Source organism: Atheta coriaria, unplaced genomic scaffold, assembly GCF_025399875.1.
Source record: "Atheta coriaria isolate IRGN ID8LTWV9N9 unplaced genomic scaffold, Caltech_Dcor_3.1 hic_scaffold_33_pilon, whole genome shotgun sequence".
Lineage (NCBI taxonomy): Eukaryota > Metazoa > Arthropoda > Insecta > Coleoptera > Staphylinidae > Dalotia > Dalotia coriaria.
In genome coordinates this window covers 59,283-73,156 of record NW_027045475.1, presented here as the reverse complement: position 1 = coordinate 73,156, position 13,874 = coordinate 59,283, and the positions used below count along the sequence as shown (strand labels likewise).

The 13,874-nt window shown below is 32.9% G+C and overlaps 1 long non-coding RNA gene across 1 annotated transcript; it reads right to left on the bottom strand.

Annotated features, from left to right (window-relative positions):
• Positions 1-551: 551 nt before the first annotated feature.
• On the bottom strand, positions 552-1,388 carry LOC135802538 (uncharacterized). Its single transcript, XR_010550579.1, has 3 exons — positions 1,091-1,388; positions 879-1,030; positions 552-810 (listed from the first exon to the last, which is right to left on the bottom strand). It is a non-coding gene; the product is annotated as an uncharacterized lncRNA (long non-coding RNA).
• Between the last annotated feature and the right edge of the window lie 12,486 nt (positions 1,389-13,874).

Genomic DNA, 13,874 nt, shown 5'->3' with positions numbered 1-13,874 from the left:
CAAATAGGGCCTAAACGTTTATGTTAAGAAAATAATTACATAAATAGTCGATATAGAATTTTAGCTTACAGAATCCGAAAACAGGATTTAAAAATTCCACTCATACAGAAGCTGCAATTGCTGAAAATAGAGTTTTAAATATCAATTTTACCCGCCATTACTAGTTACCGCCAAAACTTTATCAACCTCCTCATACTTTCTGCGATCCGAATACCAAAACCTGAGTTGCGACTGTTTCGAGACCAAATTTTGTGTGATTTGCCTCGCAGAGTCGACAAAATAATGATTGAATATTAGGAGCGCAGAAAGTGCAGTAGGCTGCTGAATTTCCGGTAATTTTTAGTAGCGGCGTAGTTTAATTACTCATAGACAGATGACACAAGTGATACCTTTTTTAAATTAATATTGATACAATATAAAATTGCTTTTGAACTACTTGGCATATTTAGCAGTGGCATTTCCAATAAAGTTTAAGGGATTTATGGATTAAATAAAGGAGTAACGATGTTGCGAGCTAAGTTCTCCGTTTGGAACAAATAAAACGATAACAATTTATAGTCAAAAATATAAAACTACAATTTTATTCAAACATGTAGAATATACACAATCCCAAACTCAATTTCTCAATATTTTCAACAATACAAGCAAGAAAACAGGATAATAATATGCAATTATATAATGCCTTTTTAACAACTTTTAAGAAAATAAACAAAAATTATAACAATAACAGCTTCAAGATGGTGTAAATTCATTCAATCGTGTTTGGAATCATCATCAACACCGGCAATCCAATCTTCACTTTCTTGGACACTATAAACCAGAATGAATAACAGAATAGTACAATATAAAATATTATAAATTGCCAAAATATAACATACGTTCTTGGAACTTTAGTCCAGTTGACACATCCATCTTCAGTAATCAAAACATCATCCTCAATACGCACTCCACCAGTACCATGGAACGTCTCCAGTTGGTCCTTATTGATAAACTTGACCATCTCAGGATTAGCCAATGCTTAATCCAACAACTGGAAAATATTTATGTAAATGAAGTATACATATACATAAATTAAATAAATTATTCTTACAGGATCCATAAAGACTCTCATTTAGGGCACCGTACGAAGGTAGCGGTAGAAGTTACACCCATTTAGGGCACCGTAGGAGAGTAGCGGTAGTAGTGTCTCCTAGAAAAGAGTGTGGCATCAAGTTTCAGTCAGGTAAAATTTAAATAATTTTACAGTCTAAATGAATAGCAGTTTTGTACACAAATGCAATAAATCAAAGCTATATTAGTCGTGATGTTCAAATCTAAAGCAGCGTTTAACAAATTTCTTTCCAATATCAAATTATAAATAGTATCGTATAAGCGCTTCTCTTGCTACAATTAAATATTTATGCAAATTTTTGCGAGTTGCAAGTCGAATACCCACAACAAATTAATACAACCCGACGGAGTTGGAATTGGTAAAGTGGAATATTTTGACGAGCCGTGTGCTCAGCAGATGTGATGCGGTATTTCCATCACTTCCACTTGTTCTTTGGTTCTACCAGTACTTCCAAAATGGAAAACCTATTAATTGTGACATTTTTGCTTGAAGCGGACTATAGGAGGTAAGAAAATATAAAATAATCAAAACGAGTCAGAGTTGTGATTCAAGACGAACTGACCACTCTCCGTTTTTTTTATTCCAACTACCACCCCAAAAGTGTAGATAAAAGTTGTAGGAGGAGGATAAACGTGCATCGCAGATGTGAAAAAAATGAAGCGCAATAAACAATATCCCAAAAAGAGAGTTACCAGCTATTTTACAACCTCAATGAATTGAACTATATTACTATGAACAATATACTACTCGCATTATAACTACAACTTTCTAATTTTCAAACATTCAAGAAAAGGTCCCACAAATTCCCAAAACATTTTTAACCGTTCGTCATAAAGAAATAAATGCGTATCAACTGAAAAACTTATTTAAGGCACTATTAAAAAAAATATATAGATTAAAATATTTGAATATAAAAGAATAAATTTGAAACACGTTCAAAAAATAGAAATAATAAGTATTAATATATAATTGATGCATATTTGGATAATTGAAGAACCCATAGATTTGAAACTCGCGCGCTTTCTGTCAAATTCTATCGTGCAGCGGGGTTGACTTTAGGTATAGTTACAGATGAGCGCACAGAATACCACTTAAGGCCGATCCATAACTTCGCCGTACGAAGCGTCTTGGAGCTTTCGTACGTTCGTTTGTTAAGTGGTGAACACAGAATCGCACCATAAAATCAGTGGTTCCTAACCTGGGGGTAATTACCCCCGCAGGGGTAAAACAGAGATTCTAGGAGGGTAACACGGGATGGCACAAAATAGTAGTAAAATAGCAATAAACAAAATAATAGTACGGAAAACGGTTGCACGGTCCTATTTATATATTATATAAATTCTTATATTACATTACTTGTTAGGGGCTGTCCATTAATCACGTGATCTTTTTTTTTTCATTTTAAGCGCGAGGTGGAACTACAAGACTACATTAATTTTAATATACAAGTTTAATTTTAATTATATTTTTAATATATTATTTTTTTAAATAAATATATAAGTTTAATTTTTTAAAAAATGTGAGTTTTGTACATATTTTAATCCAATAGGTCGCAGTCTGCAAGCTCTCTTCACGTCACGGCATCATCAAAACCTATGTGGCTGAGTGTGTAGCACGACTCTACTCAATAATAAAACTTTAAGTCAGTGGTTCCCAAACTTATTTTGTCTACTGCCCACTTTGAGAATAATTATTTTTTTAGCGCCCCCATTTTTGCACTTATTTAAAAACCACTCTAACTTCAAATTGAATTAACTAAATATTGTGACCTATATATGTATATTATGTACAGGAATGCCCCCCTTGATACCTGCAGCGCCCACAAGGGGGCGTTATCGCCCACTTTGGGAAAGACTGCTTTAAGTTATAGATGTCACAAAAATATTTTTTTTGAAATTATCAAGGGCAATGTTCAAAATATTTATTTGAGTTACCGAGGTTTTTTACTTTCAGTAATAGAGGTTTTAAGCTGTCAATGGAAAAGAATCAGAAAAATTTTTAAGTTACAAAGGTTTTGAACTTAGCAAGGTTTAACTTATCGAAGTTCCACTATACCTCATGCTAATAATCTAAAAACAGTATATACCGGTGAGCAAGTGGCATTTAAAACATTACAACATTTCTTTCCTGATGAGTCTTTTATCTGAAATCAAAAATTTACTTTTAATGATTGCAAAGTGATGGATCATTGTCATTTAACTGGTGAATACCAAGGCGCGGCACATTCTAAATGTAACTTAAATTTCAAGTTACCTTCGTTTATTCCTGTGTATTTCCATAACTTAGCTGGATATGACGCTCATTTATTTATTAAAGAGCTAGCAAATACCTACCAATGAACCAATTGATTTGATTCCAAACAACAAAGAAAAACATATTTCATTTAGTAAATGAATTAAAATAGATCAAATAAAACTAAAAACGTATACTTAATATTACGATTTCTAGATTTATTTAAATTTATGTCATCTAGTCTGCAGAATATAACTAATTTTGAACACGTTGCTCACTATTTTACTTTAGAAATACGTCTTATAAAACCTATCAATTAGATCCAGCTCACTATTTCACAACACCCGGTTTAAGTTTTGATGCAATGTTGAAGTCAACAAAGGTTGAAATTGAACTCTTGAGTGACTACACAATGATCAATATGATGAAAAATAGTATTCGACGAGGTATTAGTCAATGCTCACATCGTTAGGCCGAAGTAAATAATGAATATACTCCTCATACATTTGATTCTACTAACGCAAAAGTTATTTAGCATATTGGGATGCAAATAACTTGTATGGTTGGGCAATGTCGCAATGCTTACCGATTGGCAATTTTGAATGGGTTCAAAATACGGATTTAAATGTAATGCAAGTTGCTGATGACAGCGAAGTGGGTTACTTATTAGATATTGACATTGACTACCCCGAAGAATTGCATGATAAACATAACGACTTCCCTTTCCTACCAATAAATCAAGTACCACCAACTTCAAAATTTAATCAGAAAGAATTATTAACAACTTTAAATAATAAACGTAACTATATAATTATAGAAATTTAAAAAATGCGATACGAAATGGACTACAATTGAAGAAAATCAATCGAATTTTAAAATTTAAGCAGTCACATTGGTTAAAAATATACATTGACTTAAATATTAAATTCAGACAAGAAGCACAAAATTCATTTGAAAAAGATTTTTACAAACTAATAATCAATGCCATGGAAAACGTGTGAAAATTTATTTAAACGTATTTCGCTTAAATTAGTTAAACATTGGAATAATGATTGTCGTTCTAGCAGCCAACGTAAACCAAATTTCAAAATTGTGTTGTATTCGATGAAAAATTAGTCGCAATAGAAAATGAAAACAAAAGGCATTTTATAACAAAACCCATTTCATGTTTCGCGTTCCCTGAAACCTTCAAAATTACGTATACATCGTACGAATTCTTACCGTTAGAGTGATTTGTTAAAGTAATACCCAACGAAGCTATGAGTATACCGTATATGGATACAGATAGTTCAACAATTCAATTTTCAATAAAAATATATATCAATTAATTTACAAATACCCCAAATTTTACACATCCAACCTTTATAAAACAATAAATAACTTAATCTATTCCTTATGAAACATTTAGACCAAAGACGAATATGGTAGTAAAATTTTACGAAAATTCCTGCAAGTGTTAAAGCAATGTTACCAAGCACTTGCTTAACATAATTCTGTTTAACAAAAATCGAAGGTACAAAAGAAACTAAAAAGAAGAATAAAAATGTGTGTGTTAAAAATTGTATTGATTTTGTAGATTATTCCAATAATATAGAGGTGTATGAGGTCACCTGGCATACCTCCTAAGTTAGTATAAATACAGTATATCCACAATATCAAATTATCCCATTTGTCCATGAACCACAGTGGCATTTCTAAAGTAACACCACCATTTTGTTGATTTGATTACGTAGCACAATATCCACTATATTTATACGTATATTTATTTTAAATTATATAAGGAGGAATGTGCTGCTGTATTGTATGATAAATCAGTTTCAATACAGTTGTGCTTTTTACGTTATATTGTAAAACCAATAAGTATTAAGATTTTGTTTCAGTACTGGCCTTTTGGAAACATTTAATAAGTGTTAATAATTTACAAGTACCCGCACAACAAGTACCCATATTCAAAAGGCGACAACAGATCCCAACAACTACAGAGTTACTTCCTCCCAACTCAATTGAAGCGCTTTTCACCAAAACGAAGCGTCATATATCACAAAATTCAGCATAAAACGAAGAACAAGCAAGATCCGCAGATTCAATAGATCCACAATCGATTTGTTTATAGTAAGAACTACGAGAAATCAATAATCAGAATATGCTAACAATTCCTGCGCCGTAACCTCAATAAAGCGCTGTCGTTGATATACGCGGCCGAGATGACAGAAATACGCCGATCCAAAAAACCCCATGATAACCACACATTATCCGTAATCACAAGAACTAAACCCAAAAATAAAACACACAAGATAAAAACGCAACGAGTGAACAACAACATGTAAGTAGAACGTGGGTGATGGACTGTGTGTAGGATGGATAGAATAATCGACAAAACCAAAACAACCAACGCAGGTACAGAATGGGGAACAAAGTAAATACTGTGTTACGCCGATGATGCTCTCCTCGGTGGCGGAGTATAACAAGACGAACCGCAAAGCGACTACATTCATCCCCCAACAAAGCAGCAAAAGTTAGGCTAAATGGTGGAAATCTCCACACCAAAAACTGCCAGCAATATCGCATCTCGCACCCAAATACGCTGCAACAAACTGGAAACAAACATCGAAATTGTGATAACAGACATTCACATATTTACAGAAATTACCAGCGACCGACAAACAAACATCTGAAACAAGACACGCACAAAACAAACATCAGCGCGGGAGAAACAAATACCCATTCAACAAAAACCAAAGCGCGAATAAAGCATGTGCGTAAGGCCAGTCCCAACGTACGCCGTCGAAAACAACAAGCAGAAACAGCCAAAACCAAGCAAATATTCCGAACAACAGAAACAGAACACTAAGAGCCATAAGAAGAGTCTCACTACAAGATCAAATGTATGAGGCAAACGAAATAAGAGAAGAGCTCCAAGGTACAAGACGTCGTGATGGACAAGAATAAGACGCAGAGCGTGAGGAACGTGACACAGAGCGGGAAGAGAGAACCAGCCTAAAATGCAATAAAATTCGACCCACAAAGTAAGACCGCTAGGCAGACCAACAAAAGTATTGCACGAAGGGACATCCGCCCCAAGAAAACGCGTGACAAAGGCAAAGCCTTACCATAAAGTAGAAGAAGAAGAAGAAGAAGATTTAATAAGTGTGTGTATTTTATTTTTTTATCAAAACCAAAAAATATATCCGTTAATTAGTAACGAAAATTACTCTTACTTTTAGATCTAAGTCAATTATAATTATTAGCAGCCAAAATTAGTTCATTTCGTGTTATGCTTTGTTAGAGTACACAACAAAAAAAATGTCGCAAGTGACTCCCATAAAGAAAATTAAAGTGACGAAGAAATTTGGGGCAAAGGGAAAGTAGTTTTTCATAGTGATAGTGATGATGAGTTCGAACAATTGATGCGGTGCCATAAAGTGATCGAGAAAACACCATCGTGTTCGTTTTCGGAACTACCGCCGCCATTAAATTCACCATCAAACTCGTATCTGCAACCCATTACACGGCAGATCGACGAAGACTCGATTAAAATCCAAGATATCACGGAGAGCGACATCCATCATAAAGAATATAGCGTCGTGGAATTAAATAGAGTTGCAAAAAAATCAAATAAAACTTTAATTCCTCTGGCGCAAGTGCAACAAAACAAATTCATAATAATTTCTGGGTGGAAATTATTAAACACCCGATTTGGAACCAAAATAACGATGGAATTCAACGATGGACTAGCATTCACATTCCTTCCGGACAGTTTCAACACCATGTACAACACCAAGGAAGATATCGACCGTTTGACAGCTTTAAAAGTAGGGTTCTTCTACCGTGGAAAGAAAATAACCGGAAATGGACACAGCGTTCATATACGGGAGTGAGAAAAATGGTAATTTTTAATATTTTATATTTTTTATGATAATTAATTTTTTTTCAAATCTTATTTAATTTCTTTTTTGGATAGTTAATCAACACAAGGTGGATTCAGAAGAGTGTCAATAAAAATAAATTGTATAAGTTTGGAAACAAAAAATAAAAATATATGAGTTTAAATTGTAAAAAAATTTAAGTTTTTATTTTAATCTAACAAAAAATAGGTTACAGTCAGCAAGCACCTCGTCACGGCATCCTCAAAACCTATGTAACTGAGTGTGCAGCACTTCTTCGCTCCGACATCCTTAAATCAATGTCTTTCCATTCTCTTATCGTTCATCCCTATAATCCTATGTGTTGTAATTCTTTTTACTAGTACTACTGGACGTATGTAGTTCGTTGTCGTCGTCGTCGTCATGGTGACCGGTTCTTAGGTGCGGTCATCATGACGGTCGCTCGCTTCTTGGGTGTGATCACTACACCGTTTTTGCTTTTCTTTCTTCCATTCTTACCGACGCCACTCAAACAACGACATCTACCGGACAAAAACAATCTCTCCCCACAAACCGCACCATCCAGCGGACAAAATCCATACCACCCCACCAACACGACATCTAGCCGACCAAATTTGAAACACACAACCTCCCACTCCCATCCCCATTACTCCACCTTCGGAGGTGGATCCGGAACTCGCGATTTATATCTACTTATATTATTTTTCTTGGTGTGGCGTTCAAGCCAATTAAATCCTCATCGGTACCGATAAAGATAACTTTTGTCGAGTCTTCAATCTCGATAACTAATTTTTTACCGTATTTCGTGTTTTTAAATTTAAATTTATTAATGTCAATGGGCAAAGCAGTCCGTGCTTTTGGTTGAGATTCCTCAACTTCTTGACTTTCGGCTGGTGATGATGTGCTCATCACTCGCAGTATTTTTCATACTCAATGTCCTCACTTTCACACTCATTACTTTTACGCGCAATTTTGTCAGGTTTACTCGCCTCATCACTTACCCGTTATTATTTAGATGTTGTCTCAATGACGAATGAATAATTATTGTACTTTGTGAATAGACTTATATACTTCTTTTTCGGTAAAGTTCTTATCACAAAGAGTTGAGAGTGAAGGAATTAATCATACAAGTTCTAATAATCTTAAGCCAATAAACTTAAACTAGACCTTTTGCGATAATGTTTGTGAAGGAAACCAAATTCCGATATTGATAAGAATTATTGATCGTGCTTATTAAGGAAAAAAAAACGCTGCATTTTAAAGGAAACCAAAAGCGAAATTGATTAGAAACGTATCCCCCCAGAATTATTGTGCACAAGCATGCACGAGAAAAAAAAGAAAGAAACGTTAAATTTTTTCAGGAAACCACAACCCAAAATCAGTGTTACAACAAAACGTAAATGGCGCACACTTGAAAAATGTTCCGGTTAAAACCTTATCATTAACCGCGTTAGCGAATAAAATAGTTTCAAATGGTGAAACATAAAAATTACATAGGCAAAATACCGTTGAGTTTGATAAAGGTATGTGTGTTTATTTACCATAATTTTATAATAATTTAAAAAAAATGTAGGTATATATAGGAAATCTCGTACAGTCGTTGGGCGGAAATATGGAATAGAATTGATGAAGTTCGCGAAGAGTTAGCAGCATTGTGGAATGACGATGGTGTGGTGTGGAATGACTACTATTTTCGTAATTTTATCGAAGAAGAAAGAGATTTCTTCATGATACTCTGCTACAACGACTGGTTCGATTTTTATTTTCAGCCGCCATCATCACCCATTGGTCACGACGATAGCGACAACGACGACGAGGACGATTTGAATTTGAATTTCTACTCTCTGGTGTGCGTTTAATAAAGTTTTAATGGTTTGGAGTGAGGAGTGGTGGGGAGGGGGTACTGACAGATTAACAGTTGTTGATTAAAATAAATGAATTATTACAACGTTTCGTTTGCGCGGTTTTACAATCAACTATGATGAAACTATTCCCTCTTAACACTCTTAGTCCACCGGAAGAAAAAACACAATTTAAGTTTAAGTTTCAAAATTCAAATACATATTTTTATTCACCCATGCGCTAACTTACTACATATCAATTATGCGATTAATCATACATGTGTAACCTTGAAACAACAGCGCCTTATTGCTGAATTGTTTAAATTCAAAATCCCCGTCAGTAGTTACTATGAACCCCGCTAAAGGCGCATTCAAGTATAGGAATGATGTGGAATAATGAAGCGGTTACCGGTGCGACTGTTAATATGAAAAAATATGTAGTATGCAGATATTTTAGCTGTAATGTAAGTAATCAGATAGTACAGTTTAAAAAAATATTCAATTTAATACAATTATTTTATTCACAGTGAAATATGACCCAGTATAATATTAGATAGACATAAACACATAGTTACACATAAACATAATAAAAATATAAAAATTTAAAAAATAAAATAGTGACTATTTTAATTATATTATAATAACCAAGATGTATATATATTATAAAAAATAATTTAAAAAAACTATGTTTAACAAAAACCTAAACAACATAAATGAGAGCATGAAGTAGAACCAGAAAGATAAGATTGAAAGGAATACTATTGTTATCAATTAATTTTTTTTGTACTCACACACGTAACCAGCATGGTCCGCCCATCCCCTCAATACCTATTTGAGGAATACTGCAATTCATTAAATAGATATTGTATGTCGGCGACTGCTCTATGCATTGATAGACCATTTCTATAGGGACTCCATGCTGATAATAATATATATCAAACTAAAAGTTTTCAATTAATAATTAAAATAAAACATTATTATTATTAAATAATTTCAATTAAACCTACAAAAGGTGACATCTCATACAGTCTAGTAATTTTTAGCGCCTTCATTATAATATTATATTCTAAAAATTAATCAATTAATTATAATAAAATAATATGAATTTATAGAATTTAAATGTATGCTTACCAAATTCTAAAAGTTCGTGCAAGCACGCGTGTTTATTTTTAATTAAGCGATTCATTTTATGTTATTGTTGTGATTGTTATAGACTGAAGTCACAAAGCAACTAAAAATGTTTCTGAATTGTGAAACCTAAACTTAAACTTTGTTTATTTCTTCCGGCGGATATTTCATATCATATTTGTAATAGTGTGTGAAAGTCTACGATTACAAAAACTGTTTTACATGTTTTAAACTTCTATTTTAAAAATGCAAAATGCAAAATGCAAAAATCAAAGCATCCTTATCAGAAGTAAACACATACGGTAAAACCGCAAATAGGAAAGTCAGCTTAAGTCAAAATTGTCACAAAAGTCGTACCTCGGTCTTTTCTCTAACTTGAAGGCACTTGTATAAACTTAAAATGTTGCATTCAAGCAGCATGAAATCATACTAGAAGCATATTCGACCAAAGTTCCTGAATCGGAATTAGCAAAATAGTTTTGCTCCTCGTGCCTATCCACTCTCCCGGAGCTTGGAAAGCATTATGGGTCAGAAAACACCACTAAATATGTGTTTAATGTTAAAGACAGATATGACCTATCCATGTATTGTTTTCTACATGGATTTTGCTAACATTCCTTCTGATATATTGTTTAAGGTTGTTTTAAGTAAAGCACAGGTTTGCTAACTCGTACCCCTTTATGTTTTTTAACAAAATTTATAGAAACATATGGACTATATTTCATTGGGTGTTGATGAGTATGGCGCTACGGTTGCGCGCCGAAGATACTTTACTAGCGCATAGAGAATAGGAAGATAGTATGATTCAGTGCCCCCAAATGCAAAATTTGATGAATGACAAATGTGTTGTATGTCCAAACGAGTAAAAAATACCTTGCAAATAAATACATTATTATTAAACTAATATATATTCTCATTTTGATATTACTTTGGCATAGGTACACTGAAAATTTATTTGGGTACGACTTAGGGTACCGGTTTGTTAAGTCGTACTGTTTTACACATTTGTTAAATTGATGTTTTACAAAAATATAAAACATTTCTGACACTTTTCTCATACTCAATTAAAGCTATATTAACTAAAAGCAAGTGAATATCAAAATCTGACATAAGCAAACCAATGAGCCACCCGTATTTAGGGCAATGACTTGGGCCAACCTTCCTCTATATATTGATATGAAATTTCAATATTGTACAGCAGCTCTACAAAGAAAAATCATAATATCATTCAAGTATTGCATGTTTTGTTGAACATACGAGTACACATTAAATTTCTATCAACTGCACAATGATGAACAAAAAAGATATATCTGTGTTGAAAACTGTTTTTAAAGCATACCCTTCACTGGTAAGTGACTGAAAATATTAAGACTGTAATAATATCGTTATTATTTAAGTTATTGAAATATGTTATTTGGTTCATGGATTTTATATCAAGGTAAAATTGAAGATTATGATGAAGAAGTAACCATATATTACAATCCGAGTTCAAGAACTGTGTGTTGGTGCGATTTGTAAAGCAAAACTGGGTATGATATAATATAACTTGTCTTATGGTATTTTAAATTAAAATGTGTTTGTTTTACAGATTTTTGAGACAAAAATTTACCGAACTAATATAAATTTTTATTAAAATTTTACATAGTTACATTTATTATTCATATTTAGGTTAAACTTTTAGGTATTTATTTTATATTTTTATTTTTATAATAGATATATGTAAAATCATTAAAGGTAATATCCTATATACTTGTCTTGCTCAATATTAGAAAATACTATATTATTTACTGGTAATTTTCTATTGTTTTATGTAAGAAATATAGTATAAAGTAAAATCTTTAAGTATTTATTTTTACACAGATGTATTAAAGGATTTCAGCAATAAAAGTCAAGATTGAGATGGTAATGATTAAATACAGATACATTCCTTTGAATTATTTAATAGCTAATGGTAAAAAGTGGCTTCCGAATGCATATTGCGCACCACTGGTATTCATCACGAATAAATTCGCTTAAATAGTTCGAATTAACGCGATTAAACCAACCACGACTTGAGATAATTGTTTGTCCAACTAACGATTTATACTCGCTAAAACAATCACTGCACACATGTACGTTCCCACTTGGTATTATAAAATATGAATGACACATGTTTACATAAGGTGGTACAACTTCATCCTCGAGGTCGTGATCCTCATTGATGCAATAATTATCGTTGTCATCATCGTTGTTGTCATCTTCGTTGTCGTTATCGTCGTGACCAATGGGTGATGATGGCGGTTGAAAATAAAAATCGAACCAGTCGTTGTAGCAGAGTATCATGAAGAAATCTCTTTCTTCTGCGATAAAATTACGAAAATAGTAGTCATTCCACACCACACCATCATCATTCCACCATTCTGCTAACTCTTCTTCGCGAACTTCGTCAACTTTATTCCATATTCTCGCCCAACGACTGTATGAGATTTTCCTATATATTTTTAAATAATTATTATAAAATTATAGTAAGTAAACACACATACCTTAATCAAAAACGGTATCAAAAGCAGCGGTATTTTACCTATGTAGTTTTTATATGTTTCACCATTTGAAACAATCTTATTTGCTAACGCGGATAATGAGATGATTTCTAGCGGGAACATTTTTAAGTGTGCACTATTTACGTTTTGTTGAAACACTGATTTGGGTTGCGGTTTCCGTTAAAATGTAATGTTTCTCTCTTAACTCTCTTAACAAGCATGCACAATAATTCTGGCGGGTTTACGTTTCTTATCATTATCGCCTTCCGTTAAAATGTAATATATGTTTCACCATTTGAAACAATTTTATTCGCTAACGCGGATAATGAGATAGTTTCTAGCCGGAACATTTTTAAGTGTGCACTATTTACGTTTTGTTGAAAATCAGTAGTAACAATCAACCACAAACTGAAAATATTATGCTTGAACACTTTATGCGTATTTATTCACTAATTAGAGGAAGTCTTGGTTTTGATAAAACTTATTAAAAGAAGTGAGAATTTGATGACTAAAGAATTAGTAAAATCAGTAGTAACAATCAACCACAAACTGAAAATATTATGCTTGAACACTTTATGCGTATTTATTCACTAATTAGAGGAAGTCTTGGTTTTGATAAAACTTATTAAGAGAACTGAGAATTTGATGACTAAAGAATTAGTAAAATCAATAGTAACAATCAACCACAAACTGAAAATATTATGCTTGAACACTTTATGCGTATTTATTCACTAATTATAGGAAGTCTTGGTTTCGATAAAACTTAATAAAAGAATTGAGAATTTGATGACTAAAGAATTAGTAAAATCAGTCGTAACAATCAGCGGCGTTCTCATATTTTAGGAAATTATAGCTAGGTACTACTATTACAACTAGTACCACAATACAAAACAATGGCGTTAAACAGCGTAGAGGTCTCTAAAATAACCAATGATATAAAACATATGTTATGGAATGCAAATGCTGATAAAGATATGGTGGCAATGTCAGATGGCACAAAATTATGCGACAAAACCCTACGTAAATTTAGAGCACAACTAAAACAGGTAATTTTGATTCTAGAAATATGCACCAAACTAGAACTAAATTAAATTATATTGATAGGCAGTGAACACCGGTGAAAAATCCCTTCTAGAAACCAACATTGGACATGTTATTA